The sequence below is a fragment of the Oxyura jamaicensis genome, chromosome 6, assembly GCF_011077185.1.
Source record: "Oxyura jamaicensis isolate SHBP4307 breed ruddy duck chromosome 6, BPBGC_Ojam_1.0, whole genome shotgun sequence".
NCBI lineage: Eukaryota > Metazoa > Chordata > Aves > Anseriformes > Anatidae > Oxyura > Oxyura jamaicensis.
Window position 1 is genome coordinate 4,747,173 of NC_048898.1, and position 6,932 is coordinate 4,754,104.

A 6,932-nucleotide genomic window follows, 5' to 3' on the forward strand; every position below is an offset into this window, starting at 1 on the left:
TTTATGTATTTAAGTAAAATAACACCAGGTTCATGCCAAAAATGTTATTAGTAAATTAAATTCTATGCAAGAACTGAAAGCATACCAATGAAACTTGTAAGACATTCTTTCAAAATAACTGCGCTATAATGTAATGACAATGATATTGATGATGTCCCTTCAAATAAATGAAATACCATTAATTATAATTTACCTATAAAGCTTAATTTTCTGTAAATGCTCAGAGCTCTGTCTTTTTGGCAAGGAAGACTTCTTTTGTTATTCTTTCAACTTCTAATTATCTATTTCTTACTTGGCTTCATGACTCAACAACAGTGACTGACAAACTAGTTCCCTCTAGATGTGGCCGGACAGGAGCCAAGATAACATACTAGCAAGTTCTCTTCCTAACAGACTGTGCGGGGCAGCATGGGTCCCAGCTCTGGCACAGTGCTGTGGCTCTTTCTCATCATGTTCCTTGATACATCACACATACCTCCTGGCACGCAACAGACAGTGACTGCACATCACACACTGGAATGAAGATAGACCTGAGGACTGCAGTAGTGCAGTACATTTTATCTGGGCAATGGCTATCAACAAAACTGCATGACACAGGAAATTTTGTAACATCACAGAAACAAATTTTAAATCAACATTGTTGTATAATTAATGTTATTTTAGCTTAACAAATATTAAGCACATTAAATTACATATTATAAAAGGTGATGATCATGCAAATGAGATTATTACATTAGACTGAATTCTGGCTCCTACAAAAGCATTGGGATTAAGCACAGATAAAAACACTCTCTAATGCTAAAACTCTTCAGATTTTGTATTACTTAAACTACGTTTATGTAATTATTTAACATTTCTCAAAAATGCAAGGATTTTGCATAACGCCTTCCGAAGTCATAATTCAGTCCTAGACTGACTTAAAGAAATCAGCCAAAATTACTCATGCAATTTAAAACACAGCTGAGGACAATCATGGTTGCCTCCACCCCCACATCTCAAAGATTAAAAAAAATGCTGACAATGCTGACTTTATTTGAAATGATTTCTCATTCTTACCTTGTTGGGAAAAAAAAAAAAAGACTTGAAAGAAGCTTGTCCTTTCTGTCACAGCCATCATTTTTTCCATCTGCTTGAATAGGACAGTGTCAACAGATCTCTGTTAGGACAGAAGAAAGAGCAAATATACAGACTGGACAAAAAGCTCTGAAGACTGTTTGAGGTCTACAGTTTAGAAGGCAGGAAGAATAGAAATGTCATTAAAAATCCTTAGCAGGGCTGGCTTGAATACTTCTCATGAGCAAGAAAGGGACCAGTATGAGAAGTCTGCCAGAAAGGATTCATTGTGGGGCAGGATATAAAGATGGTGCAGAAGGAATCTAAAGCTTGAAGGACACAGGCAGAGCATTCTCTATTCATTGGACCAATTCCCATCACAGCTTGTAACAGAACCCAACTTCCACCCTCTGTGCCAGCAATTATCTGTGAAACTTACAAGTAGAGTGTCCTCTGCCTTCTGGAGCTGCTGCATTTACTGAGTAATCCCCAATATCACAGGGCCTGTAGGGAAGAGCCCAGGGGTCTCACTGTGCACTGCCAGACCCCTGACAGTCAGTAAGCTTGACTCAGGTCTGGTTATATTTTTTTTTGTTGTTTTTTGAGAAAGTTGTCAGAAACACATCAGATATGTAAAAAAAAAAAAATGTTATTGAATTTACAACATAAAACTCTAAAAACTCTTAGCAGTGGAAACTGCTAAGACTAAGGCTGCTTTTAAAATGTGCATCTTAAGTATTACAATAGCGTAGCTAAGATTAAACCCTTATTGGAGATTACATGTCATTAAATCTCTGCAGTATGTTCTATCATAAACAATGGCCAACAGCCATTCATCTTGCAGGAGTATAGTGACAAAGAAGAATGTGGTAAATGCAGTTATGGGTACCTGAGAAGTCTATGAGGAAATGTGGGGTTCGTGTTCAGAGCAGGGATTGAGGATGGCACCGAAGGCAGCAGCACAGCATCCGCTGGGTGAGGAGGGAAGTGCACTGCTCTCTCTGAGAAGCCAACCAGGCATATGCCAAGTGGAAACAGTGCACACACTGTGTGAGGCATGCTTATGAGGTCCAGCGTAGTATCAAACTGCAGATGGAGAAGGGGCTCAATTGTTACTGTAATTAGGGAAGTTCCTAGCTTCTGAATGTTTGACTTACAGTCTAAAACACATTGAGTTTTTGTATTTATGTGTGAAGTAATAAGCAAACATAGCATTTTGTTCAGCAGTGTTTGCCAGTCTAATTAATCAGTTATGAACAAAAGCAAAAACTGTTTGCTTCATGTATAGAAGCCAGGTAAGTAAAGCACTATGGTTGGAGACAAGAGTACTTTGGGCAGACCTAGTGAGTACGTGCAGAGTTGTAACAGTTTTTTTAAAAGTGTCAGAAATTGAGACATTAGATAGAAACACTATGAAGCAGAGAAACACCAATAATCTCATTGCCTACAATGGCAGCTATTTCACATCAAAATATTATACATTCATTTCTGTGAAAATTCTAACCAACTGATTTAAAGGGCTCTTTGTGGTGTCTTCATGCTACCATCTTATTTCATCTCCTCAGAATATTAATTTGCAGCTGCATATAGTAAATATTACTGAAATTGGGTTTGGAACTTCAAGACAGCACAAGTAACTGTTTCAAACTATTCATTTGGGCTTTACAGATCAGCGTTTACCCACTGCAATCAATTGTCCGGCCAGTGTGAGCCATGTCCACTATACAGAAAGGGGAAAGTATGAAGGGTTTTTATGGCGATACACTTCATTGCTCCTGTATTTGAATTTTACGGAAGGCTCAGTAGACAGAGATGGAGGCAAATTATTCTGCAGTCCAAACACATTCCTCTAAATACTAGTGATCCTTTAAACCATACATGTACAATTTTCCAAAGCCAAGTAATTACTTAATTCCCTCCTCTGTACAAGTTTAGCACATGCTGTCTGATACAATCCCTTTTGTTGGCAGAAATGAATATGAATAAGGAACACTAGCTATATCCATTACTTTTAGTTTATATGGTAAAGATTTATGCACAAGCAGCACAAGTACGAAGTTCTATTATTCCACAGTCTTGAAACTGAAGTAAATCAAAAGCTTCAACAGAGGGAGGTGGACATAATTCAGCCTACTAGATGTGTTCTAGAAATAAAGTCCTGGCATTAGATTATAATCCACAGAAGATTTGTTCTACCCTGATTCACAAGAGAATGCTAAACAATGTATTTACATTCTATTCCAAGAGATTCAAATCAAGCCAGTAAGTCTCTGTTCCATTTCTGTTTTAGTACAAGCAAAAATAAATGCTTTGAAATCAAACCCTAAAGGATATTAGTTTATCAAAACTAACAAGAAGTGCAATATTAGTCCTTGACTGTGCAGTCAATAGCATTTTTTTAAAGAAATGAAAAGCCAAGGTCCAAGCCATTCTAATAAATACACGTCCAACAATTTCACCTACATAGCCATTAATTTAGAGACTAGATGTTGTCTATGCTCATATAATCGCATGCCAGTGGACTGCTAAAACCACGATTGTTATATGATCGACCGAGCAACAGAGACTATAGAGAAAATGGTACCCAGCTACCTTACAGCATGCAGAGTATTTAATGTAAGAAAAGAGAACTAACTGCAACTCAAGTCTTCCAAGTCTGAGGAAAAAATCAGAAGAATGTGAAAGTCATCAGTAAAATGCCGAAAATTAACTCTGTGAAAAAGGAGTAAAAGGGAAAAGCATTTTGGGGAAGGTTAAAAATTAAAAATAATAAAAAAAAGGACAAGGAATTGGGGCAAATATCAGATGCTGAAAGCAGATCCTCTCTCTCTGTGACTTTTCTAATAGTGTGTTACATCACATGCTTACATTACTGACCACACTTCCCATCTCCCGAAGCAGCATGATTTCATCACCAGCTAGGGAAACCTAAGCCTTTACCATTTGCCTTTGTCAACTCCATCGCTGGTTTTCAGTGCATTAATGGATTTGTATTCCTGAATGTTTAGTAAATGCAATAAATGGGTGTTTAGAAAAGATCTGAATCACATTTTAGAACAACAAGCATTCTTGTTTTAGACTCAGGATTTTATGCCAGTTTTACGTTAGATCTAATGTCACTTTTCTCTTATAAGAGATTATTAATACCATGTTTTATTGCCATCATGCCTTTGAGCTCTGGCTCTCGAGGCTTTATTAAACTAGGCAGCAGATCGATATGACAGAAATATAGTATTTACTATGCATGTTTATGGAGTTTCACTTATATAATATTGTATACTGAGCTCAGCTGTTTTTTTTTTTTTTAAAAAAAAAAAAGGTGGAGTTCCAAGTTTAGAAAAGTTAAAAATTAAATAGTGCATAAAAACATTCTGAAGAAAAAGAATTCACATGTAGGGAGATTTGTTAGCTATAAGAATTTAAAAAAAAGTTTCTTTGATCAAGAGCAGATGACATGAAAAGCAATGAATTATTTATATCTGACAGCACGGTACTTCTCATTAGCAATGGAAATATTCTTTTGGTGATCATAACTTATTTACAAGCACAGCAATGTGGAAATAGTGAAAGTATACATGCAAAAATTAGTATTTTACAGAACAGGTAGAAAAAATGCCATTATAAAGCCTTTTTTTTCTTCTGACAGCTATATTGCATATACAACAAAAACTAAGCAAAAGCAAACTACAACCCAATGGTATGGATGTTTAAAAAAAAAAAAAAAAAGTAATAATGCAATGTAGTCACAAGTCAAACTGAAAAAAAATATTTAATTGTTTTTCCTCTTGAAACTGGAGCAGCCAAACCCCAACACAACCTTGGAAGGGAAGACGGAGAAAAGAGAACAAGGGAAACTTGTGATTCTTGGGACAGCAACTGAAATAAAGGGAAAACTGAGGCAACTGAAAGAATCAAAACCAGAAAAATTAGAGACTTGCATCCACTAGCTCTCACAGTCCTGACACGATAGTGCTCTCCCAGGTATCCAACACACTGGGTGATACCACTCAGTGGCTGCTTGCACTGAGGTGCAGGACAAGAGGAAAGTGTTTGAATGGCTGATGTACGTGCCATAAGCTCACATCTCATCTCGGATCATCCTTTTAATTAAGTCTCTGGTAACTTTCAGTCTTGTTAGTTTTTTGACAATGTTTTTGTCACTTAAATTCAGAAAACTCCCAATGTTGCAATATCCATCGCTCACTCCAGTGAAATAAATGGGTTTGAACCACCACAGTACCAGACGTTACCTGGCATTCATGAAAGAGGACTTCATTCAGAGATAGCCAGTTTAACATTACAATCCTCATTTCTTGTTCTTTGACTGAATGTTAAAGATCACTGGGAAAAACAAGCAAACAAAACAAAAAACAGGACATGAAAACTGAGCAGTCAACAGAACATGAGAACTTCATAACTTCAGTGTATGTCAGTCAACCCTACACACCAGCACAGTGACTTCAGATCGCTCAGCGCTCCAGCACTCTTTTGAAATTGTTATTTCCACACATTTTTGTTATTAAAATAAATTTCTCTCAGTTAAGAGCTGGGTGATATAGATGAGATTTTAAATTAAGCCTAGTTTCTATTTTTTTCCGTTGGTGTTTCAGTCTTACAGAGTGGCTTGAGAATATGTAAGCATTCAGCAGTGTCTTAGGACTTTCAAGAAAGAAATACTAATTAAAATACAGCTAACCAAACTATAGGTTTGGCTCTTAAGCAGGTCCCTCTCTCAAAGTGTCATAAATCTGGCCTAAAAGCATGCTGAACACAGAAAGCTGGGTCTGCTCACAATTTAATCAGTGAATGGACTTACTATGGAGAGAGGGCTAAATGCATCTGACATTTTAATTTCCAATTTTTCTCCCTGTGTTACCTTTAAACTCATCTTTGTATTTCTAAAGCTCTAACATTATTTTTGAAGAATAAGGAAACCTTTTGTGCAAAATTTCAAGACAATTGGTCAAATGTCCATAGAAATGTTAATTAACTTGTTTTTCCATTTAAAAATATCAGTCCATGATGGACTTATCTTGTTTATAGCAGAAAAACTTTGTTTCAGAATTGTGCTTTAAGTGGTTAAGAACAGAATGAAACATCCTGTGTAACTTAAATACCACGTAACTTAAAGCTCACCCAAAACTACCATATCATATGCAGTTTGCCATAAAGTACCTCTTCCACTAGAATAGCAATCTAAGACCATAAGTTGAGGACTTTGTTGCTGTCACAGAACGCGTACAGTTAGGGCAGAAGAACACAACTTTTCTATCATTCTATGAATGGAAGCATTTGAGCCATGATATCAAACCAAAAATGTATAGAGGAATTATAACACAACTGAAATTTCTTCCATGGAATAGCACTCATTAGAATCATTGAAGAAGAGGAGCCTAAAGTTGGACATGTGCGTAAAAAAAAAACTTCTCTACTGCATGCATTACTTTTTAAGAGACATTTTCATTTGGATTTAGTATCTAGACACATGAAGTAACAGCGCTCTTTGTAATTTTAAATGCATCATGTTCAGTTAGGCATAGGAAATAGTGTAATAGTCCTCCTGCCTCTCTCCCATGGAAAACTTCTTAGATTCAAATGCTTTTCCAGTAAACAAAATTATTATAGAACACCGTATTTTGTAAATTATCACATTTTATCTATTTTATTTTACTCTTTATCTGGTATTAACACTAATAAAAGAAAAACACTTTGTTCCTTAGTCTAGAATAATACCTTATTCTGAAGCAGCTGCACTTCAACAGAAAACTTTTAAAACTAAGGTAAAGAAATCATGTTTTCCAACTGAAAATATTATCTAGCTAAACTTGAAGAAAAATAAAATAAAATAAAATAAAATAAAATAAAATAAAATAAAATAA

The 6,932-nt window shown here is 35.8% G+C and overlaps 1 long non-coding RNA gene across 2 annotated transcripts in view; it reads right to left on the reverse strand.

Annotated features, from left to right (window-relative positions):
* Positions 1–1,047: 1,047 nt before the first annotated feature.
* The window catches only part of LOC118169496, a 149,898-nt gene continuing 144,013 nt past the window's right edge, over positions 1,048–6,932 (reverse strand). For both annotated transcript variants that reach the window (XR_004752158.1, XR_004752157.1), the window contains 2 exons: positions 1,943–2,139; positions 1,048–1,156 (listed from right to left, as the gene is read on the reverse strand). This is a non-coding gene — a long non-coding RNA (uncharacterized LOC118169496). The remainder of the gene's footprint in view (positions 1,157–1,942; positions 2,140–6,932) is intronic.